A 24,815-nucleotide genomic window follows, 5' to 3' on the forward strand; every position below is an offset into this window, starting at 1 on the left:
TTGTCTATATGGACTTTAGTAAAGCGTTTGACAGTCCCTCATGGTAGGCTAGAGAAAAAGGTTGGATCTCATGGGATAAAGGGGGAGGTGGCTAGATGGGTGGAGAACTGGCTTGGTCATAGAAGACAGAGGGTGGTAGTGGAAGGGTCTTTTTCCGGCTGGAGGCCTGTGACTAGTGGTGTACCGCAGGGCTCTGTATTGGGACCTCTGCTTTTTGTGATTTATATAAATGATCTGGAAGAAGGAGTAACTGGGGTGATCAGTAAGTTTGCGGACGACACAAAACTGGCAGGACTTGCAGATAGTGAGGAACATTGTCAGAGGCTACAGAAGGATATAGATAGGCTGGAAATTTGGGCAAAGAAATGGCAGATGGAGTTCAATCCTGATAAATGCGAAGTGATGCATTTTGGTGGGAATAATGTAGGGAGGAGCTACACGATAAATGGAAGAACCATAAAGGGTGTAGAGACGCAGAGGGACCTGGGTGTGCAAGTCCACAGATCTTTGAAGGTGACGTCACAGGTGGAGAAGGTGGTGAAGAAGGCATATGGCATGCTTGCCTTTATAGGACGGGGCATAGAGTATAAGAGTTGGGGTCTGATGTTGCAGATGTATAGAACGTTGGTTCGGCCGCATTTGGAATACTGCGTCCAGTTCTGGTCGCCACACTACCAGAAGGACGTGGAGGCTTTGGAGAGAGTACAGAGGAGGTTTACCAGGATGTTGCCTGGTATGGAGGGGCTTGGTTATGAGGAGAGATTGGGGAAACTGGGGTTGTTCTCCTTGGAAAGACGGAGGATGAGGGGAGACTTAATAGAGGTGTATAAAATTATGAAAGGCATAGATAGGGTGAACGGTGGGAAGCTTTTCCCCGGGTCGGTGGTGACGTTCACGAGGGGTCATAGGTTCAAGGTGAAGGGGGGGAGGTTTAACACAGATATCAGGAGGACATATTTTACACAGAGGGTCGTGGGGGCCTGGAATGTGTTGCCGGGCAAGGTGGTGGAGGCGGACACACTGGGAACGTTTAAGACTTATCTAGACAGCTATATGAACGGAGTGGGAATGGAGGGATACAAAAGAGTGGTCTAGTTTGGACCAGGGAGCGGCGCGGGCTAATTGTTCTTTGTTTCTCGTTTCAAGGCTTCATTCTATGATCATCTTGCTGGTGCCAGTACAGAGCGAGACTGCGGATAGTTGGGAACCTGTCTCGGGGGCAGGGAATTCATATGGTGTTCGTGGAAGTGGAAATGAATAGGGTTGGGAAGCATTTTCCGATCAGGGCCAGTGTGATCTCCTGGACTCGTTTCGATCGCCTCAGGGGGTCGGAGAGGAATTTCCCAGATTTTTTTTTCCCCATATTGGCCCTGGGGTTTTCACTCTGGGTTTTCGCCTCTCCCTGGAGATCACATGGTCTGGAATGGGGGGGTAGGGGTGAGTTAATAGGTTGTGATGAACAAAGCATCATAGCTGTGAGGGACAGCTCGGGGATAGGATATTAGTATGTAGATAGGCTGGAAAATTGGGCGGGGATCCTGGATTCAGGATTCAATCCTGGACCGGGGAGCGGCGTGGGCTTGGAGGGCCGAAGGGCCTGTTCCTGTGCTGTATTGTTCTTTGTTCTATTTGTCACATTTCACTGTGTGCAGTTTTTACAGTTTTGCACAGTTACGCAGTCCGAGGGTTTTTTACAGTTTGGCCCCTCGGTCTGCCTTGGTTGAAAGGCTTTAAACGGTGGCTTTTTCCCCATTGTGCCTTTGTGGTGGCTGCCCCGAGCTTGAGAGTGTCCCTCAGCACGTAGTCCTGGACCTTGGGATGTGCCAGTGTGCAACACTCAGTCGAGGACAAATCTTTGCACTGGAAGATCAGCAAGTTTCGGACCAAAGAGCATCCTTCACCGAGTTGATGACCCTCCAGCAGCAGTTGATAGTTGTCTCGGTGTGCGTCCCTGGAAACAGCCCGTAGAAAACAGAGTCCTGTGCCACAGAGCTGCTTGGGATGAACCTCGACAAATGTCACTGCATCTCACTCCGGACCTCCGTGGCAAAGGCACATTTCACAAGGAGGTGTGCGACCGTCTCATCGCCCCCGCAGCCGCTTCCAGGGCAGCGTGCGGTGGTGTTGAGACCTCGGGCGTGCATGAAGGATCTGACGGGAAGTGCCCTTCTCACCACCAACCAAGCCAGTCTTGGTACTTGTTTGAAAGTTCTGATGATGACGCATTCTGCCAGATGATACTGACAGTCTGCTCAGGAAACCATCCGACAGGTTCCACGATCTGCTTTTCCCTCAGGGCCTCAAGGACCACTGCTTGATCGCCATGTGGTCAAAGTTGTGTTTCTGGAAGAATTTCTCCACGCAGGATAGGTGCTGCGGTACGGTCCAACTTCTTGGCAGCATTACGCAGCAGCATGGCCAGACCCATCCTCCGCAACACTTGGGACAGGTAGAACCTCAAAAAGTAGCGGCACTTGGTGTTAGCGTACCGAGGATCTACACACAGCTTGATGCAGCCGCACGCAAAGGTGGCCATCAGGATGAGGGCGACGTTGGGAACATTTTTCCCTCTATTCTCCAGAGATTTATGCATCGTTTCCCTCCGGACACGATCCATCTTAGATCTCCAGATAAATTTGAAGATGGCCCAGGTGACTGCTGCAGCGCAGGATTTGGGAATTGGCCACACCTGCGCTACATATAACGAAGCAGAGAGTACCTCACACCGGATGACTAGGTTTTTGCCGGTGATAGAGAGGGTGAGATGCTCCCACGTGCCTAGTTTTTGCCTTACTTTGGCGATGCGCTCTTCCCAGTTTTTGGCGCACTGCTCCAAACCATATCCTCGGCACCTTAAGGTAATCTGCCCTGACGGTGAAGGGGACAAAGGAACGGTCAGCCCAGTTCCCGAAGAACATGGCTTCACTCTGTTGTACCTGTTAATTCTCAGATACTTTCAACCAGTTTACTTACTCCAAGGTTTTACCCTGGTGCCCTTATTTGCAAGGTGGACAAAGGACAAACACAAGTAAAGATTCAACAAGTTTATTAAATAACACTATTAACCCTTAAATTACCCACATAAAACAAGAGGATACCCCAGATTCAAGTATACTACCCGTAAAGATGGCTTGGTTAAACTGCAGGCCCGATTCTCTGAGTCCCTCTGGTCTGTCGTCACGAAGGTGAGTCTCGATGGCCGCTTCTTCCTTCCTTCCTTCTCTGGTCAGTCTTCCGAATGGTCACGGCTGTCTCCCCTGTCGAGTCTTCGCTCCAGTGTGCCTCTGAGTGTGTCCCTTTATCCCCAGCCTGCTTGCCTTTCCAGAAACTTCTCTGGCTTCCGGCCAATGAGGTCCCAGGAGGGGGTTCCGATACCCAGTGGGTTTCTTGATGTCTGCCTGACAGGACACCAGGGTCCGCCCCCCAGGTGTCCATCTCCATGTTGTTGAACTTGTTATCAGGTAAGGTTTCTACAGGATCTCTTGGTGACAGAAAGTCTGGCCCGATCTGGGCTTCTAACAATAGACCGATGCATTTCAATGAGGTGCCATGATCTCCTGCTAAGTCTCAAGTAGAGTGTAACGACCTTTGATGCGTGGTTGATGGGTCAGGCCCAGACACATTTGTGTATTGTACAATTGGCCTGCCTGAGGTTTGACTGTGTTTGATTTCAATATGCCCAATTCTTTAATTTAGGATATCCAATTTTATCAGCCTTAAAACTAGGCCCTGTTTATATGACCACAATTCTTACCAAACCATCTCAACAAGCAAGTACCCCGAATCTGGGGTTGACAGTATCATCCCTAACCCACAATTGTACCAACAAATTTAAATGAAGTAAAATAATTTCAAAAAACAATAAGAAACAATACATCAATCGGGTATATACAAAACAAAGCAATAAACAGTACAAAATGACAAGTGACGATATATATTAAATATAGATGGGAGAGTGTCAAGGCTCTTGATTTTAGAGCCTCTCCCGATGTCGGATGGCCCTTTCCGAGTCCAAGTTTTGCAGAACCATCGGGCGAATTTAAATGTGAGGATGGTTAGGCACACTGCCATAAGTAGGATTCCTATTACGGCCAGGTGTGACAGAATGCGGACCCATGGGTGGATTTGGACATTTAAACCCCAATCCCAGAGGTCTTCCCACCATATAGTGACTCTAATTTCACTGATGTTCTTTTCTATTTCCCTTGTTTGGTGCACCACTTTGACAAAGGTCTTGTGTGCTGTGATCAATTGTGTCCGAATTTGTTGAAGTTTCTCGGGGAGAAGTGTTATTTTTTCAAAATAGTCTCCCAAGCTTTGTCTCAATTTCTCGCTCGCATTTATTAGTGTTTTCTATCTTCTGTGTATGTCTACCATCTCAATTAATCCTACCTAGCGGGAATCTGTGCTTTAATGCAAAAGGTAGTGTTGTGGATGTTACAAATGGCTGCCCCATACTGGTAATTTTCTAGCGAGGTTGTGTACAATATTCTCCCTCCCCCCTGTAAGCCACCCGGGTGACATCCCTTTCCAAATTTCGAATTTCCAGTGTACAATTTAGGTTAGTGGTTGTTCTGAATCCACACAGGGCATGTTCATTTTCATACACCGGATATGGACACACAACCATTTTGTCTGTGTGTTCACATTTCTCCAGACTGGTGCCTATGAGCTTCCCTCCTTTCTCAACCACATAAGGTAGGGACCACTGGTATCCCATCCACATCATTCCTTTAATGATCCCTATATTTTCCCTATATTTTCGGCTTCAAAAAGTCTCGACCCAACCTTATCTTTTAAAATTACTGGGAACCCCAACACCATTCCTAGTGCAGTCCCCGGGGTTCCTCTGCAACTATCGTTAGACCAGATCTTGGCCAGTTGCCGTAATTGGCAGTTAGTGACATTGGGGTGCCTTTTTCCCCAGTACAGGTGTTCAATCTGTTCATCACTGATCCAGGACAGGACTTTCCCCCTGCTAACCTGGTCGAGATTCTCTCTTAACTACTCGACCATCCATTGCCCATAGATGCTACATAGGGTTCGGTTCTGTTGCCTGGCATCATCTTCCACCCTCTCTCGGGCGATCTGATTAATAGTTTGGGCATGTCTTTCTAGTACAGTAACCATAAGGCTACTAGCCCTATTCTCAGCCAAATCTCCCTCAGCATCTTGCTGAGCGTTTTCATTTAAGCTGTCCAAGGTCTGTTTAACTTGTCGAGTTAGGACTCTGAGTTTATTATCCAAATCAGCCAGATCCAGTGCATTAATGGTGGATGCCCCTGCTCCGTATGCAGTCGCCAGATCATTCAGGATTTCCCTCCTCTTGCGCCCCTTTGACCTGGGCATCTCTTCCCCTGTGTGTGTCCAGTCTTTCGGCTTAGCAGCCTCTGGGTCAAGTGGAGGTACAATTTTCTAAGTGGGGAAGGACACCAGTCTGGTAATTGTGTTCTGGCTAAATCTACCACTACTGGTACCAATTCGTAGTGTGTGTTGGCGAATAATATTTTCCCCGTATGTTTTAATATCAACCCATTTTGGGGCCCTGGGGTGGTTTCGGGACAAGTGGGGATGGGTGTGCTAACAGTTGGTCTTAACCCATTCTTAATTTCATAGTAATTTCATATTTGTTCTGAATAACCTTACCGGGGCACTTCTCTCCTAATTCCAGCCCTTTTTCTGGGCCATGGGCTAGACAGGCTAGCTCCATGCACCCATGGTTAGTGTACGCCCACCAATCACTAGTGAGGGTCATCCTTAGAGAGCAGTAATCAGAGCTCCCATTATCTTTCCTGTACACCAAATCTTTGGTTATTACACCCATAGGTGAAACTCTTATTGGGTGCGGCACGGTAGCACAGTGGTTAGCACTGCTGCTTCACAGCTCCAGGGACCTGGGTTCGAATCCCGGCTCGGGTCGCTGTCTGTGTGGAGTTTGCACATTCTCCCCGTGTCTGCGTGGGTTTCCTCCGGGTGCTCCGGTTTCCTCCCACAGTGCAAAGATGTGCGGGCTAGGTTGATTGGCCATTCTAAATTGCCCCTTAGTGTCCCGGGATGCATAGGTTAGAGGGATTAGTGGGTAAATATATAGGGATATGTGGATAAGGCCTGGGTAGGATTGTGATTGGTGCAGACTCGATGGGCCGAATGGCCTCTTTCTGCACTGTAGGATTCTATGATTATTGGGGTGTACCCATAGGATGGCATCCTCACATTGGCCTGCATCTGGTGGGGTGAACCACATATATCTGGGGCATCGTAGTCTGATCTTCTGGTCTTTGGTTGATGTGGTGTCTGTGATTCGGTCTGAGACGAGGAGTCCCAGATAGCAGAGAAGTATGTAGTTCATTCTGGGGAAGATCAAGGTAGCACCTGTTCTTTTCTATTAATGCCTGATTCTCTTTTCCTTTTCTTTATTAGAATGTCGTATGACTCCCCTCGTTTTTAAAAAAAAAACAAAGAAATAAGTAAATGAATAATAAAAGCCCAATAGTGTCATACGAAGGGTTGGTTGGCAATCAGTGTTAATGGGGTTGAGTGGGGTAAGGAGTTTGCAGAGCGTGAAAATAAAATGTTGGGTATGTGGCATGTGTCCTTGTTGTTGGAGGACTATGGCACAGTATAACAATAGATTCTTCATTCCACAACCAAACTGTGGTGTGTCGGAAGATTATGACGCAGTATAATGTGGGCAGATAAGAAACCCTCTTCAATTGGGTGATAAGAACAAAGAACAGTACAGCACAGGAAACAGGCCCTTCGGCCCTCCAAGCCTGTGCCGCTCCTTGGTCCAACTAGACCAATCGTTTGTATCCCTCCATTCCCAGGCTGCTCATGTGACTATCCAGGTAAGTCTTAAACGATGTCAGCGTGCCTGCCTCCACCACCCTACTTGGCAGCGCATTCCAGGCCCCCACCACCCTCTGTGTAAAAAACATCCCTCTGATGTCTGAGTTATACTTCGCCCCTCTCAGCTTGAGCCCGTGACCCCTCGTGATCGTCACCTCCGACCTGGGAAAAAGCTTCCCACTGTTCACCCTATCTATACCCTTCATAATCTTGTATACCTCTATTAGATCTCCCCTCATTCTCCGTCTTTCCAAGGAGAACAACCCCAGTCTACCCAATCTCTCCTCATAGCTAAGACCCTCCATACCAGGCAACATCCTGCTAAACCTTCTCTGCACTCTCTCCAATGCCTCCACGTCCTTCTGGTAGTGCGGCGACCAGAACTGGACGCAGTACTCCAAATGTGGCCTAACCAGCGTTCTATATAGCTGCATCATCAGACTCCAGCTTTTATACTCTATACCCCGTCCTATAAAGGCAAGCATACCATATGCCTTCTTCACCACTTTCTCCACCTGTGTTGCCACCTTCAAGGATTTGTGGACTTGCACACCTAGGTCCCTCTGTGTTTCTATACTCCTGATGACTCTGCCATTTATTGTATAACTCCTCCCTACATTATTTCTTCCAAAATGCATCACTTCGCATTTATCCGGATTAAACTCCATCTGCCACCTCTCCGCCCAATTTTCCAGCCTATCTATATCCTGCTGTATTGCCCGACAATGCTCTTCGCTATCCGCAATTCCAGCCATCTTCGTGTCATCCGCAAACTTGCTGATTACACCAGTTACACCTTCCAAATCATTTATATATATCACAAATAGCAGAGGTCCCAGTACAGAGCCCTGCGGAACACCACTGGTCACAGACCTCCAGCCGGAAAAAGACCCTTCGACCACTACCCTCTGTCTCCTATGGCCAAGCCAGTTCTCCACCCATCTAGCCATTTCCCCTTGTATCCCATGAGCCTTAACCTTCTTAACCAACCTGCCATGTGGGACTTTGTCAAATGCCTTACTGAAATCCATATAGACGATATCCACGGCCCTTCCTTTATCGACCGTTTTTGGCACTTCCTCAAAAAACTCCACCAAATTTGTAAGGCACGACCTCCCTCTTACAAAACCATGCTGTCTGTCACTAATGAGATTGTTTCGTTCTAAATGCACATACATCCTGTCTCTAAGAATCCTCTCCAACAACTTCCCTACCACGGACGTCAAGCTCACCGGCCTATAATTTCCTGGGTGATGTGTGGAGTGGACGGATAAAGCTATTTACAATTTGGACTGTGATGTCCTGATTCTTTCTTAGTGGAGGGAACCTATATGGGAGGGCCTTGGCTGCCAGATACCCACTGCATTACCAACTCTGGTAGTGAACGCCGGGTCAAACGGTTCTGCGAGCCCCAGTACCAGGGGCGCCATAGGAGGTAAGGTTTGCAGGTTCCTCATCCTTTTCGTCGGGGTCCCCTGGGCCAGGCTTTTATCCCTGAAACTCTGTAAATTGGGGCGGGAACCGAAGGTGCATGTGCTGGTCCTGGGGGTAGTGGGTGGGGGTTATAGTGGTTTGTTGGGCCGGTCCTTCGAGGGGCATGGGTTGGGGTCCATCATCGGGGAACCACTGAGATAGGGTAGTTGGGTGGTGCCCTACAGTCCCGGGCAAAGTGGTTGGGTTGCCCGCAGGTATAACACTGTGCTTGTGGGCATGGGCCTCTGGGCTCAACTCTATATCGTTCTCGGTGTCGGGGGTTGGGCCTATGTCCTGTGCGGCCTTGTGGTTCCCTGTGTCGGCGATCAGCAGGGGTGTATGGGTGTGCGGGGTTTGCTGGTCCCCTGAAATTTGGTGGTGCCCTACAGTCCCGGGCAAAATGGTTGGGTTGCCCACAGTTATAACACTGTGCTTGTGGGGGTGCATATCTGGGATTGATTTTATCTTGTTCCCTGTACTTGGGGTTGGGAATATATCGGGGTTCTGCACGGGCCACGGTCTTCTGTATCGATGATTGGCAGAGGTATATGGGGGTGAGTTCCCCTGTCCCCTGTTTCCACCTCCCCCTTCGTTACGCCAAACCGGGGCCAGGTCTGTGTGGATCAGGTTCATCATTCCGTGTTTTGTGGGCTTGAGGGTGTCTGTTTGTCTGACTTCCCGTTCCCACACACAAGTCATTTTGCGGATGGCCCAGGCTTCTGTATGTGTATTATCATCAGGGTCAAAATTCTCACAGGCTTTCCGACTCCCCTCGATGGCGTGTGCTATCAGGGTCCGGATCCATGTGGGCCGGTGGTGTGCATTTAATTGGACTTGATTTAATGGGCGGCACGGTAGCACAGTGGTTAGCACTGCTGCTTCACAGCTCCAGGGTCCTGGGTTCGATTCCCGGCTCGGGTCACTGTCTGTGTGGAGTTTGCACATTCTCCTTGTGTCTGCGTGGGTCCCCTCCGGGTGCTCCGGTTTCCTCCCACAGTCCAAAGATGTGCGGGTTAGGTTGATTGGCCAGGTTAAAAATTGCCCCTTAGAGTCCTGGGATGCATAGGTTAGAGGGATTAGCGGGTAAATATGTGGTGGTAGGGCCTGGGTGGGATTGTGGTCGGTGCAGACTCGATGGGCCGAATGGCCTCCTTCTGCACTGTAGGGTTTCTATGATTCTATGAATTGGCCGAAAACCGCAACAAATTGGTTCCATAGTCGGCCAGCATAGGCTGTCGGGTGCTCCCCTCTCTTTTGTTGGCAGTTGTTTAAGCCTTGTACTGGGTCATCCCTATTGTAGCCTATGGCGGCCAGAACGGCCGCCTTCATTTCTGGTAGGGTTCCCCCGGCCACGTTCTGGGGTTCGGGTCGGGCGGAACGGATGGCAGGACTTAAAAGTAACAGAATAAGTTTAACCTCTTCTGCCTTGTCTAGGCCGTTTAAAACACAATATTTGGTGACCTGGTCAAAGAGAGCATGTGGATCCCCAGAGGGTTCAAATACTCCAATCGCTTTAGCTATGTCAGTGAGCTGTGTCATGGTGCATGGAGTTACATAAGTCACATTGTGTTTCTGTCTGTCCTGTCGTCGGTTGGTGACCGGATTCATCGGTACAGGAACCGGATTAGTGACTGGGCTTTTTGGGATGATAATAGGACTAGGAGCTGAAACTGAGTTTTCCGAGATGGGGGCTGGATTAGGTGGTGCCATTGGTTCCATTACTGGGAAGGGAGGTGGGGGTCCCCAGTCGGCAGTGACGCTAGCTGTTGCATAATGGCAGGCATCCTCTTCTAAATCCCCCCACTCTACCCCTGGGTCACTATCCCCTGTTTCAGTGGTGTATGCACACATTACACCCCTTTTTATGGCTAGTTAGAAGCATAGAAAACGACAGCACAAAACAGGCCCTTCGGCCCCACAAGTTGTGCCGAACATATCCCTACCATTTAGGCCTACCTATAACCCTCCATCCTATTAAGTCCCATGTACTCATCCAGGAATCTCTTAAAAGACTCTATTAAGTTTGCCTCCACCACCACTGACGGCAGCCGATTCCACTCGCCCACCACCCTCTGTGTGAAAAACTTCCCCCTAACATTTCCCCTGTACCTACACCCCAGCACCTTAAACCTGTGTCCTCTCGTAGCAGCCATTTCCACACTGGGAAAAAGTCTCTGAGAGTCCACCCGATCGATGCCTCTCAACATCTTATATACCTCTATTAGGTCTCCTCTCATCCTACGTCTCTCCAAGGAGATAAGACCGAGCTCCCTCAGCCTATCCTCATAAGGCATGCCACTCAATCCAGGCAACATCCTTGTAAATCGCCTCTGCACCCTTTCAATCTTTTCCACATCCTTCCTGTAATGAGGCGACCAGAACTGACCACAGTACTCCAAGTGGGGTCTGACGAGGGTCTTATATAGCTGCATCATTATCCCCGCACTCCTAAACTCAATCCCTCGATTGATAAAGGCCAGCACACCATACGCCTTCTTAACCACCTCCTCCGCCTGCGGGGCCGATTTTAGAGTCCTATGGACCCGGACCCCAAGGTCCTTCTGATCCTCCACAGTACTAAGAGTCTTTCCCTTTATATTGTACTCCTTCATCCCATTTGACCTGCCAAAATGGACCACTACGCATTTATCTGGGTTGAAGTCCATCTGCCACTTGTCCGCCCAGTCTTGCATCCTATCTATGTCCCTCTGTAACTTCTGACATCTCTCCAGACGATCCACAACCCCACCAACCTTCGTGTCGTCGGCAAACTTACCAACCCATCCCTCCACTTCCTCATCCAGGTCATTTATGAAAATGACAAACAGCAAGGGTCCCAGAACAGATCCCTGTGACACACCACTGGTGACCGACCTCCATTTAGAAAAAGACCCATCTATACACACTCTCTGCCTCCTTTGGGCAAGCCAGTTCTGGATCCACAGGGCAGCAGCCCCATGGATCCCATGCCCTCTCACTTTTTCTAGAAGCCTTGCATGGGGGACCTTATCAAATGCCTTGCTAAAATCCATATAAACCACATCTACCGCTTTCCCTTCGTCAATGTGTTTAGTCACATTTTCGAAGAACTCCACCAGGCTCATAAGGCACGATCTGCCTTTGACAAAGCCATGCTGAGTATTCTTGAGCATACTAAACCTCTCTAAATGCTCATAAATCTTGTCCCTCAGGATCTTCTCCATCAGCTTACCAACCACTGAGGTTAGACTCACCGGTCGGTAATTTCCTGGGCTATCCCTATTCCCCTTCTTGAAAATAGAAACCACATCCGCAATCCTCCGGCACCTCTCCCGTCTCCATCGACGACAAAGAACAAAGAACAGTACAGCACAGGAAACAGGCCCTTCGGCCCTCCAAGCCTGTGCCGCTCCTTGGTCCAACTAGACCAATCGTTTGTATCCCTCCATTCCCAGGCTGCTCATGTGACTATCCAGGTAAGTCTTAAATGATGTCAGCGTGCCTGCCTCCACCACCCTACTTGGCAGCGCATTCCAGGCCCCCACCACCCTCTGTGTAAAAAACGTCCCTCTGATATCTGAGTTATACTTCGCCCCTCTCACCTTGAGCCCGTGACCCCTCGTGATCGTCACCTCCGACGCAAAGATCATCGCCAGAGGCTCTGCAATCTCTTCCCTCGCCTCCCACAGTAACCTGGGGTACATCCCATCCGAACCCGGCGACTTATCTATCTTGATGCCATTCAAAGATTGCAGCACAACCTCTTTGTTAAAGTCCACATACTCAATCCTTTCAGTCCACCGCAAGCCCACAGTACATCCACCCATGGCCTTCTCCTCTGTGAAAACCGAGGCAAAATACTCATTAAGCACCTCTGCCATTTCTACTGGTTCCGTACTGATTTTCCCGCCTTCACCTTTTATAGGCCCTATTCCTTCACGTCTCATCCTTTTACTCTTCACATATTTATAGAACGCCTTAGGGTTTTCCTTAATTCTACTTGCCAAGGCCTTCTCGTGACCCCTTCTGGCTCCCCTAATTTCTTTCTTTAGTCCCTTCCTACAAGCCGTATACTCATCTAGATCCCTATCTTCGCCAAGCTCTCTGAACCTTTTGTGTGCTTTCCTTTTCTTCTAGACTAGGTCCCGCACAGCTTTTGTGCACCACGGTTCCTTTAACCTACCAACTCCTCCCTGTCTGCTCGGAACATTGTCCTGTAGAACCCTAGACAGACATTCCTTGAAAAACTGCCACCTCTCTTCAGTAGATTTCCCCGAGAATACCTCCTTCCAATTTACTCCTCTAATTTGCTGCCTTATGTCTTCATATTTCCCCTTACTCCATATAAACGCTTTCCTATCTTGCCTGATCCTCTCTTTTTCCAATGCAAGCATAAAGGAGATAGAGTTATGATCGCTATCCCCAAGATGCTCTCCCACTGAGAGATCTGACACCTGTCCAGGTTTATTGGTCAGTATCAGATCAAGTACAGCCTCTCTTCTTATAGGCTTGTCCACATGCTGTGTGAGGAAACCCCCCTGAACGCACCTAACGAACTCCTCCCCATCCAATCCCCTTACCCTCGGGATATTCCAATCTATGTTTGGGAAATTAAAGTCTCCCATCACAACAACTCTGCTATTATTGCAACTCTCCAGGATCTGTTTCCCTATCTGCTCCTCCACCTCCCTGTAACTATTGGGCGGCCTATAGAAAACTCCCAGCAAAGTGATCGACCCCTTCCCACTCCGAACTTCCACCCACAGAGACTCTGTAGACAATCCCTCCACAGCATACACCTTCTCTACAGCTGTGACACTATTCCTGATCAGCAGTGCCACCCCACCCCCTCTCTTGCCTCCCTCCCTGTCCTTCCTGAAACATCTGAATCCCGGCACCTGTAGTATCTAATCCTGTCCCTGAGACATCCAAGTCTCCGTAATGGCCACCACATCACACTTCCAGGCATCGATCCACGCTCTGAGCTCATCCCCTTTATTCATTATACTCCTGGCATTAAAGTAAACACATCTCAATCCTTTGGTCTGAGCTCTCCCCTTCTCTATCCCCCGTCCATCCTCCCTCTTGCACCGTCTATAACCCTTCTCTGTTTGCGAGCTAATTTCCTCGCTCCCAGTCACCTCGTCTCGATCGCCTCCCCCCAACCTATCTAGTTTAAACTCTCCCCAGTAGCCTTAGACAACCTTCCCGCTAGGATATTGGTCCCCCTGAGTTGTGATTTTAAATCTTCAATCTCGCGCAGGCATTTGGAGTGGTCTGTTGCGTGGGCTGTATTTGCTTTTCCTGCTTGGTGCAAAACTTTTACTGCAGCCTGTAGGTCGCTGCATTTACGTTTAACTTCCTCTACCTGTTGCAGCGCAGCCTCTCTCTCAGTGGCAGCACGCTGTGCCTTTTGGTAGGCTTTATCACACTGAGCCTGGCACTGGCTCATGTGTATCATATTAATCTGGTTCCTTTTCTCTCCTGTGCCTACCTCTGCTTCCAATTGTTGTACGCGCGTGGTAGCACTCATTAAGTCCTGCTTTAGTTGGGTTACCTGGGCTACTGTGTCCCGTTTAACCTGGATAATCTCTGCTTCTCTACCAAGGAGCTGTTCGAGACAACTAGCAATCGCAATCGCCTTCCTAAGCTTGGGAGCCCTTTTACCCATTTCCTTATGGGCATGATTCCAACAATTCTCTCCCTCGGATCCCAGATCCAGTTTCGGGGCGTCACCCCACTGTACCCATTTGGGCCACTTATGGTTCACATATAAACGGAGAACTTCCTCCCATTCAGCATGACTGGCCATAATTATTTCCTTTCAGGATTCGTCACTTGAGTATAGGTAAGGGAACGGGGTAGGGGTCCGGTTTTCACTAAATTCCCTCCCGTAGATTTTTCCCAAATTCCCTAGACTGTTCTAGTTCTAACTACACAGTTTGTCCACCTCGTGTTACAGACACCGGGTTTATGGCCCAATTTACTGGTCGAATCTGTATTAGTCCTTCACTCACTTAAGACTGGCCATCACGTGGGGCAACTTGCCCTCTTAATTCAGGCTCAGACGGAGTGTTGGAGAATACCGGGTTGAAGGTTCGACTTCGGAGCAACATATTACTTCTTATCAAAGTACCGTCTGGGGTGCCAAATATTGTACCTGTTAATTCTCAGATACTTTCGACCAGTTTGCTTACTCTAAGGTTTTACCCCGGTGTCCTTATTCGCAAGATGGACAAAGGACAAACACAAGGTTCAACAAGTTTATTAATAATAACACTATTAACCCTTAAATTACCCACATAATACAAGAGCATACCCCAGATTCAAGTATACTACCCGCAAAGATGGTTTGGTTAAACTGCAGGCTCGATTCTCTGAGTCCCTCTGGTCTGTCGTCACAAAGGTGAATCTCGATGGCAGCTTCTTCCTTCTCTGGGCAGTCTTCTGGATGGTCAAGGTCGCCTCCTTCGTTGAGTCTTCGCTCCTGGTGTGTCTGAAATGTGTCCCTTTATCCCCCTTCCTGCTTGCCTTTCCAGAAACTTCTCTGGCTTCTGGCCAATGAGGTCCCAGGAGGGGGTTCCAATACCCAGTGGGTTTCTTGATGTCTGCCTGACAGGACACCAGGGTCTGCCCCCAGGTGTCCATCTCCATGCTGTTGCTTACATGTAAGCTGTTATCAGATAAGCCAACTGCAGGAACTCTCGGTGACAGAAAGTCTGGCCCGATCTGGGCTTCTAACAATAGGCCGATGCATTTCAATGGGGTGCAATGATCTCCTGCTCAGTCTCAGTAGAGTGCAACGACCTCTGATGGGTGATTGATGGGTCAGGCCCAGACATGTTTGTGTATTTGTACAATTGGCCTGCCCGAGGTTTGACTGTGTTTGATTTCAATGTGCCCAATTCTTTAATTTAGGATATCCAATTTTATCAGCCTTAAAACTAGGCCCTGTTTATATTACCACAAGGGCTAAGGCAAATTATGAAAAAAAATGAGAGCAAAATATCAGGAAGGATAGCATAAGCTTCTTTAGGTATATAAAAGGGAAGAGTCGCTAGGGGTGAATGTTGGTCCCTCGGAAGATGAAACTGGAGAGTTAATAGTAGGGAACTCTGAAATGGCCGAGATGCTAAATCAATACTTTGCCTCAGTTTTTACGGTGAAGGACAAGGGTACCATTGCGATAGGAACGGGCAAGTCAGAGATAATAGAAAGGGTGGAACTTGGAACAATCAACATGGATAGGGAAAAGATACTCAGCAAACTATTGGGATTGAGGGCAGATAAGTCCCCCAGGCCAGATGGCCTACATGGTAGGGTATTAAAGGAAGTGGCGGCGGATATAGTGGATCCATTGCTTATGATATTCCAAATTTCCCTGGACACGAGAATGGTTCCAGTGGATTTGAAAAATGCTACTGTAACACCCTTATTTTAAAAGGGAGGGAGGCAAAACGTGGGAAATTACAGACCAGTTAGCCTCCTTCGTTGAGTCTTCGCTCCTGGTGTGTTTGAAATGTGTCCCTTTATCCCCCTTCCTGCTTGCCTTTCCAGGCCAATTAAGCAACAGCATGGAGATGGACACCTGTGGGCGGACCCTGGTGTCCTGTCAGGCAGATATCAAGAAACCCACTGGGTATTGGAACCCCCTCCTGGGACTTCATTGGCCGGTAACCTATCTGTTGGGAAAATGTTAGAATCAATTATCAAGGAAGCAATATCAGAACATTTGGAAAGCCAAAACCCTATCCACCAGAGTCAGCATAGTTTTATGAAGGGCAAATCATGTTTGACTAATTTCATAGAATCATAGAAACCCTACAGCACAGAAAGAGGCCATTTGGCCCATCGAGTCTGCACCAACCACAATCCCACCCAGGCCCTACCCCCATATCCCTACATATTTACCCACTAATCCCTCTAACCTACGCATCTCAGGACACTAAGGGCAATTTTAGCAGTGACCCAAGCCGGGAATCGAACCCAGGTCCCTGGAGCTGTGAAGCAGCAGTGCTAACCACTGTGCTACCATGCCGCCATTAGTGTCTTAGTGTCATCTGTGAATCTTGACACACTACACTTGGTCCCCAACTCCAAATCATCTATGTAAATCATCAACAATTGCAGTCCCAACACTGATCCCTGAGGCACACTGCTAGTCACTGATCGCCAGTCAGAAAAACACCCATTTACCCCCACTCTTTGCTTTCTGTTGGTTAACTAATCCTCTATCCATGCTAATACATTACCCGGAACACCGTGCACCTTTATCTTATGTAGCAGTCTTTAGTGCGGCATCTTGTCAAATGCCTTCTGGAAATCCAGGTACACCACATCCACAGGTTCCCCATTGTCCACTGCACATGGAATGTTCTCAAAGAATTCCATCAAATTAGTCAAACATGACCTGCCCTTCATGAACCCATGCCGCGTCTTACCAATTTATATCCAGATGTCTCGCTATTTCTTCCTTTCTGATAGATTCAAGCATTTTCCCTACTGGAGAAGTTAAGCTAACCAGCCTATAGTTACCCGCCTTTTGTCTACCTCCTTTCTTAAACAGTGATGTCACATTTGCTGTTTTCCGATCTGCGGGAACCACCCCAAAGTCCAGCAAATTTTGGTAAATTTCCACTCGTGCATTTGCTATTTTCCCTGTCACCTCTTTTAGTACCCTGGGTTGCATTCCATCAGGCCAGGAGACTTGTCTACCCTCAGCCCCATTAGCTTGCCCAACACTACCTCTTTCGTGATGGTAGTTTCTAAGTCCTCACCTGCCATAGCTTTCCTGTCATCAATTTTTGGATGTTATTTGTGTCTTCCACTGTGAAGACCGACACAGAATACCTGTTCAATGCCTCAGCCATTTTCTCATTTCCAGTTATTACATCCCCATTCTCATCCTCTAAAGACCAATGTTTACTTTAGCCACTCTTTTTCGTTTTATATTTTGTGGAAACATTTGCTATCTGTTTTCATATTCTGAGCTAGTTTACTCTCATAATCCATCTTACTTTTCTTTATAGCTTTTTTCGTGGCTTTCTGTTGACCTTTAAAGATTTCCCAATCCTCTAGTTTCCCACTAATCTTTGCCACTTTGTATGTGTTTTCTTTCAATTTGATATCCTCCTTTATTTCCTTAGATATCCATGGCTGATTATCTCTTTTTCTACAGTCCTTTCTTATCACTGGTATATACTTTTGGTATATATTTCTGCATTGCACAGAGTGGAGAGATTCAAGTGTGAAGCTACATTGAAAAAACAAACAGTTTTCCCACCAATTCAGCACTTTTGGGAGAATCGTCGCCAACATTTCTGTTGTTCAAATTGTTAAGTGAGGCACACTTCAGTCCAAGCTATCATGACACAGGTACACCAAACAGTTAAGAAACATACTATAGTATTTGAATGTCCACACCACACTATAAGCACATAAAGATGAACAAATATGCTAAGGGTTGGCTATTTGCAGAAACCAATGCCATTTAATAACCTTTTTACAGCACAAGAAATGGAAAATGAGGCACAAGAAACTGCGAAGATGAAGTCCATTGCTTTCTTTTGAGTGTTTCATGTTGATCTTTTAATTTAATAAAACTTTTGTTTTAATTCATTCATGGAACATGGGCATCGCTGGCTGGGCCAGCATTTTCTTGCCCATCCCTAGTTGCACGAGGGCAGTTGAGAGTCAACCACATTGCTGTGGCTCTGGAGTCACATGTAGGCCAGACCAGGTAAGGACGGCAGATTTCCTTCCCTAAAGGGACATTAGTGAACCAGATGGGTTTTTCTGACAATCAATAATGGTTTTATGGTCACCAGTATATTCTTAATTCCAGATTTTTTTATCGAATTCAAATTCCACTATCTGCTGTGTTGGGATTCGAATCCAGGTCACCTGAACTGAGTTTCTGGATTAATAATCTAGCGATGATACCACTAGGCCATCGCCTCCCCTTAGACTGGGTCTAAAGGGTTTGTTCTAGGGATATTTCCAAAAATTTCAAGGCTTAAATGTTGCACATTGGCCTCCCAGAAGCTGAATTAAAAGACCAACATAAGATTAGCTAAAATGTGCTGAAGGGAATAAAGATGGAGTACAAGTACACTATGTTTTCCACTTTCGGATTTGCTAGAGTTTTTTGAAAATGTAACACACAAAGTGGATAATGGGGATCCTGTAGATGTAGTATATCTGGACTTTCAGAAGGCGTTTGATAAGGTGCCGTAGAAAAGGTTAATTCACAAGGTTACATCACATGGGATTGAGGGTAATTTATTAGCTTGGATAGGTGACTGGCTGATGGACAAAAGACAGAGAGTTGGGATAAATGGTTTTCTTTCTGGATGGCAAGAAGTAACTAGTGAGGAACGACAGGGTTCGCTCCTTGGGCCCGAGCTATTTACAATTTATATTAACGATACAGAGATAGAAGGCTCTATAGTCAAACTTGCAGATGACACAAAAATAGGCAGGACAGTAAGTTGCAATGAGGAAATAAGAAAGTTACAATTGGAAAGAGATAGGTTAGGAGAGTGGGCCAAAATGTGGCAGATGGAGTTTAACGTGGATAAGTGTGAGGTAATGCATTTTGGTCGGCAAAAATGGGAAGGTGACAAAGTTTATTTATTTGTTGGTCACAAGTAGGCTTAAATTCACACTGCAATGAAGTTACTGTGAAAATCCTCTAGTTGCCACACTCCGACACCTGTTCAGGTATACTGAGGGAGAATTTAGCACGGCCAATTCATCTAACCTGCACATCTTTGGACTGTGGGAGGGAACCGCAGCACCCGGAGGAAACCGACGCAGACACAGGGAGGACGTGCAAATTCCATACAGACAGTGACCCAAGCCAGGAATCAAATCCGGGTCCCTGATTTGAGGCAGCAGTGTCACCGTGCCGCCCTTATTATCTAAATGGGAAGAGACTTCAGGTGCTCTGGTGCAGAGGGATCTAGGTGTCCTCGTTCATGAGTCACAGAAAATTGGCATGCAAGTACAGCAGATAGTAAAGAAGGCGAATGGAATGTTGGCATTTATAGCTAAAGGAAATATAAAGGTAAGCAAGTATTGTTGCAACGATACAAGGCATTGGTGAGGCCGCAACTGGAGTATTGTGTATTTGAGTATTGGAGTATTTGGTCCCCTTTGAGGAAAGATGTAGTGGCATTGGAGGCAGTTCAGAGGAGGTTCACTAGATTGATTCCAGAGATGAGGGGTTTGTCATATGAAGAAGATTGAACAGTTTAGGCCGATACGCTGGAATTTAGAAGAATGAGGGGAGATCAAATTGAGGTATTCAAGATGATAAAAGGTATGGATAAAGTAGATGCGGAGTGGATGTTTCCTCTTGTGGGGCATTCTGGGATGAGAGGTCATCGTCATAGGATAAGGGGTAGTAAATTTAAATCAGTTGAGGACAATCTACTTCTCCCAAAGGGTTGTGAATCTGTGGAATTCACTGCCCCAAAATGCGGTGCTTGCTGGGACAGTGAATACATTTGAGGAGTTAGACATTTTTAATTGGTAATGGCTTGAAGGGTTGTGGGGAGAAGGCAGGAAAATGGGATGAGGAGCATATCAGCCATGATCGAATGGCAGAGCGGACTTGATGGGCCGAATGACCTAATTCTGCTCCTATATTTTATGAACTTATGAAAAAAATTAGCTGAGTGACAGGAAACAGAATAATGGTCAATGAGTGTTTTTCAGGCTGGAGGAAGGTTTTCGGTGTAGTTCCTCAGGGCTGGGGATTGGGATCCTTTCATTTCCTGGACCTTGGTGTTCAGGGAAAAATGTCAAAATGGTCCTGAACTGCCCCTTTAGGAACGTTCTGCCGGGTGGCATCGGGGGCAGGGACGGTTCCATGCAAGGGATGAGGTTTTGATCTGTGTTGAAATTCTCCAATCTATTCCCCCACAGGGACATTGCAGCTCCCGGCTTCCCCGAGCTGGGGTGTGCTGGCCTCTTCACTTTGAGATCAAAAGTTGGGGTGCACTGGCATCTTTGTCTCCAATGCCCTGGAGCTGCTCCAGCTCCCTCGAGCTTTTCCAGTCCTTCTGAAGGTACCTGTCCTTGTTCTTGTTTGTCCAAAGTGCAGCAGCAGCCTCTATCCTCTGGGTCAGATGAGAGTCACCTCATGCTGGTCTGGGAAATGGTTTGATTCTTCCTTATCTCCTTTTTCGTTTTGGATTTCTTCACCGACTGAAAAATTCCCCTGTTGACCCTTTGCTGGCTCCTCCTCCAGTGATTTGGCCGTGCGTAGCGGGTTCAGGGGACGGTCCTGATGTTTGGCCATCTGCTGCTTCACTCTCTTCCTTGTCTTTTTCTCTCTCTGTTTGCCCTCCTTTGGCCCACTCTGCTCACTGGAGCCTTGTTAGGGGAGGTTTGCAAGTCTCCTTGGTGGTAGTCACGCTCACAGTTCGGTCTGCTTGGCCCTCCTTGCTTTTTGCCGCCTAAGTGAGACATTGTTTGGGGCTGGAGATGGGCTTTCCCGCCATACAGGTTGCAACACTTAGCCTGCACGGTCCTTTGCCTGATGTTCTTCTCACTTGCAATTCTTGCAGGTGGCAGCGCTGCAGTTGGCTGCCACATGATCAGATTTTCAGCAGGAGCACCAAACTTGGGTTGCTGGGCGTAGATAAAGTAGGCGCGTCTTCCCCCCAATAATGGAGCTGGAGCGAAGGTGGAGGATTGCTCCCTTCCCATCTATCTTGAGTATTACTTTGTCCTACCGTTTGCAGGTCCAAATTCCGAAGGCATTGTTGACCTCGGTGCAGTTGCTAACTTTGTCGATGACCCTGGCTGGCGAGGAAGGTGAGCACAGGAACGACAGGAACATGGGGATTCACAGAGGCGCACAGTCACCACGCCGCCCTGCTGTGATGGCAGAATAAAGAGTGGCTCTGCTGTGAGGACTCTCAGCTGCGGCTGGTCTCTCTTCTGCTCAAAACTTCATGCAGGCAGCAACATTTTTGAAGGTCCCACCAAAGTATCCAGTGCTGGGCAAGTCCTGCATTCAGTAGGATTCCAGAAGGATTCTCTTAGAATCCCTGCAATGAAAAAGGAGGCCATTTGGCCCATTTAGTCTGCACTGACATCTTTGGAGCGTGGAAAGAAACCGGAGCATCTGGAGGAAAGCCACGCAGGCATGGGGAAGATTCTCTTAATGAAGAAGGTACAGTCAATGGGTGCACCTCTTTAGTTTTTGACTGCCTCCCGAATGGTGTTACGTAGCCCCTGATTTGGGGCTGGACTGGCTTTGAGTTGCCAACGTTAGGCCCTGCAAGCCCAATAGCGAAGGGGAAAAGTGGGAAGGCTTCGCTGAAAGCCCCAGTATCAGAAACAGAGGCAGAAAAACCCATGCAGCGGTAACCATGATGATGGGGTGTTCCCTGCCAGGGAAGTTGTGGTGAAAGGATGGGCAATGAGAGGGCAGAGATTGAAATGAATTGGCAAAAGAAGCGAAAGCGATCTGAGTGGTTAGGATGTGGATTGCACGTTGTGAGAGGGTGGTGCAGGCAGGTTGAATGGAGGCATTGAAGGAGCTGGTGATTTGAAAGAAGGAATGTACAGCAGCAGCAGCAGAGTTGTGAGGAGAAGGCAGGGGAATAGCAGCAGGAGGTGCTGGGAGAGCTGGTGCAGACGGGGAGGTGGGAATGGGCTGGATGTGCCGTGGATGTGAATGTGCAGGAAGATGTTGGTGAGTAAGTGTAAATAAAGCGTGTGAGATTTGTGGTGGGTGTGGTTTGAAGAGCAAGCAGTCGGGGGAAGATGAGAGGGTTGCTTGTGAGCTGGTGTTAGGTATGAAAGCAGAGTGAGTTTGTGCGAGAGCTGTTTTTGAAGTTTGAGAATGTCCCCAGAAAGGGGGTGGTGCACCGTTCCCGGAGACACTGCAATACCGGGCCGATACGTGGAGTGGATGGAGCAAGCCCCTATTCCATCTCCCTGTTCCAAAAATCAATTTAATATATGGTCCCCAGATAAGGGACGTATCAGATATTAAACTGATCAGAATAGTTTTTTTTACTTATATCCAATCAAAGTCCAATTAAAGTCTTAACAAGTGAGACATTGCGGATCCAAGCTGACAAGACAGGCTGTCTTGGGCTTGATCTACATGATCCAAGCTGATTGGAGCAGGCATTGCATCTCCTGCAGGGTTTGATCTCATTTGCATCTCAGCCAAAAGGCCCTGATGCTGCTTTAAAAAGTTGCTTCAAATAAAGCCTCAGTGTAACCTCATGATTTCAGCCAACTGCAACACTACAATTTTTTTAAAAATCCAATCAAGTCCAATTCAGAGTCTCAACAAGTTGAAACTCCAGACCTTCTTTGCAAAGGCACATTCCACAAGGAGGTGTGCGACCGTCTCATCAGCCCCGCAGCCGCTTCGAGGGCAGCGTGTGGTGAGGTTGAGACCTCGAACGTGCACAAAGGATCTGACGGGGAGTGCCCTCACCACCAACCAGACCAGGTCTTGGTGCTTGTTTGTGAGTTCTGGTGATGAGGCATTCTGCCAGATGACATTGACAGTCCGCTCAGGGAGCCATCTGACAGGATCCGCCATCTCCTTTTCTCTCAGGGCCTCAAGGACATTACGTGCTGACCACTGCTTGATAGCCATGTGGTCAAAGATGTGTTTGCAGAAAGGTTTCTCCACGAAGGACAGGTGCTGCGGTACGGTCCAACTACTTGGAGCGTTCCGCGGCAATGTGGCCAGACCCATCCTCCGCAACACTTGGGACAGGTAGAACCTCAAAACGTAGTGGCACTTGCTGTTCTGTACCGAGGATCTACACACAGCTTGATGCAGCTGCACACAAAGGTGGCCATCAGGATGAGGGTGGCGTTGGGAACGCTTTTCCCTCCGTTCTCTGGAGATTTGTGCATCGCCTCCCTGCGGACACGATCCATCTTTGATCTCCGGATAAATTTGAAGGTGGCCCGGGTCACTGCTGCTGCGCAGGACTTGGGGAGAGGCCACACCTGCGCCACGTACAACAACACGGACAGAACCTCGCATCGGATCACAGGGTTTTTCCCAGTGATGGAGAGGGAGCGTTGCTCCCACAATCCCAATTTTGCCTGGCTTTGGCGATGCACTCTTCCCAGTTTTTGGCGCATGCCCCTGCCGCTCCAAACCATATCCACAGCACCTTGAGGTAGTCTGCCCTAATGGTGAAGGGGACAAAGGATCTGTCAGCCCAGTTCCCATGGCCTCGCTCATACCCTGGTTTACTTTGGCTCCTGAGGCCAGCTCGAACTGCTCACAGACTTGGAGGACCCCAGGAACAGACGAGGAGTCCGAGCAGAAGACAGCCATGTCATCCATGTACAGGGAGGCTTTCACCTGCGTGCCTCCGCTGCCTGGGATTGTAACCCCTTTGATGCCTGGGTCGCTTCTGAGGGCCTCGGCAAAGGGTTCAATGCAACACACAAAAATGACGGAGGAGAGAGGGCAGCCCTGCCTGACTCCAGACCTGATCTAAAACCTATCTGATTCCCACCCGTTGATTGAAACTGCGCTACTGATGTCTGTGTAGAGCAGTTGGATCCAATTGCGGATTCCCTCCCCAAAGCCCATTTTGGAGAGCACATCCATCATGTAGCTGTGCGATATTCTGTCAAACGCCTTCTCCTGGTCTAGGCAGATGATGTGGAGATGACGGCGTTGGACTGGGGTAAACACAGTAAGAAGGTTAACAACACCAGGTTAAAGTCCAACAGGTTTATTTGGTAGCAAAAGCCACACAGATAGGCAGATGAGGCAGGTAGCCACCTGCCTGTTCTGCACATAGGCGATTGTATCCCTGAGTAGCGCGAGGCTATCAGAGATCTTCCTGCCGGGTACAGCACAGGTTTGATCAGGATGGATCACTGATTCCAGAGCAGACTTGACCCGGTTGGCGATGACCTTGGCTAGAATTTTGTAATCTACATTCAATAGTGAAATGGGTGGCCAATTTCTAATTTCTTCCCTTTCCCCCTTCTGCTTGTAGATGAGGGTAATGATGCCTTTCCTCATGGATTCTGACACGCTGCCTTCCCTCTTTTACAACAGGCTGACACCATTCAAACACTTACACATATAAGCATAGAATCATACAGAGGCCTTTCGGCCTATCGAGTCGGCACCAACCACAATCCCACCCAGGCCCTATCCCTATAATCTCAGGCCTGGCGAGCCCTCCTGACAATAAGGGCCAATTGAGCATAGCCAATTCACCTAACTCGCATATCTTTGGACTGTGGGAGGAAACTGTAGTACCTGAAGGAAACCCACGCAGACACGGGGAGAATGTGCAAACTCCACACAGTGACCCAAGCCGGGATTCAAACCCAGAACCTTGTCGTTGTGAGTCAGCAGTGCTAACCACTGTGTCACTGTGCCACCCACAGCACTCTCAGCTTCACTCTTACCATCTCTCTCCTGGCCTTTCTCATTGCAACACACCAGCTGCCTTTATTCCCCTTTTTTCACTGCGTCACAGTTATGTAGTGTG

At 48.2% G+C, this 24,815-nt stretch overlaps 1 protein-coding gene and 1 pseudogene across 2 annotated transcripts in view; one reads left to right on the forward strand and one right to left on the reverse strand.

Annotated features, from left to right (window-relative positions):
- Positions 1–24,815, forward strand: part of LOC144511066 (adenosine deaminase domain-containing protein 1-like) — a 61,733-nt gene that overhangs the window by 12,987 nt on the left and 23,931 nt on the right. The gene's annotated exons all lie outside the window — the stretch shown is intronic.
- On the reverse strand, positions 22,178–22,380 carry LOC144511565 (U2 spliceosomal RNA; annotated as a pseudogene).

The sequence above is a fragment of the Mustelus asterias genome, chromosome 24, assembly GCF_964213995.1.
Source record: "Mustelus asterias chromosome 24, sMusAst1.hap1.1, whole genome shotgun sequence".
NCBI lineage: Eukaryota > Metazoa > Chordata > Chondrichthyes > Carcharhiniformes > Triakidae > Mustelus > Mustelus asterias.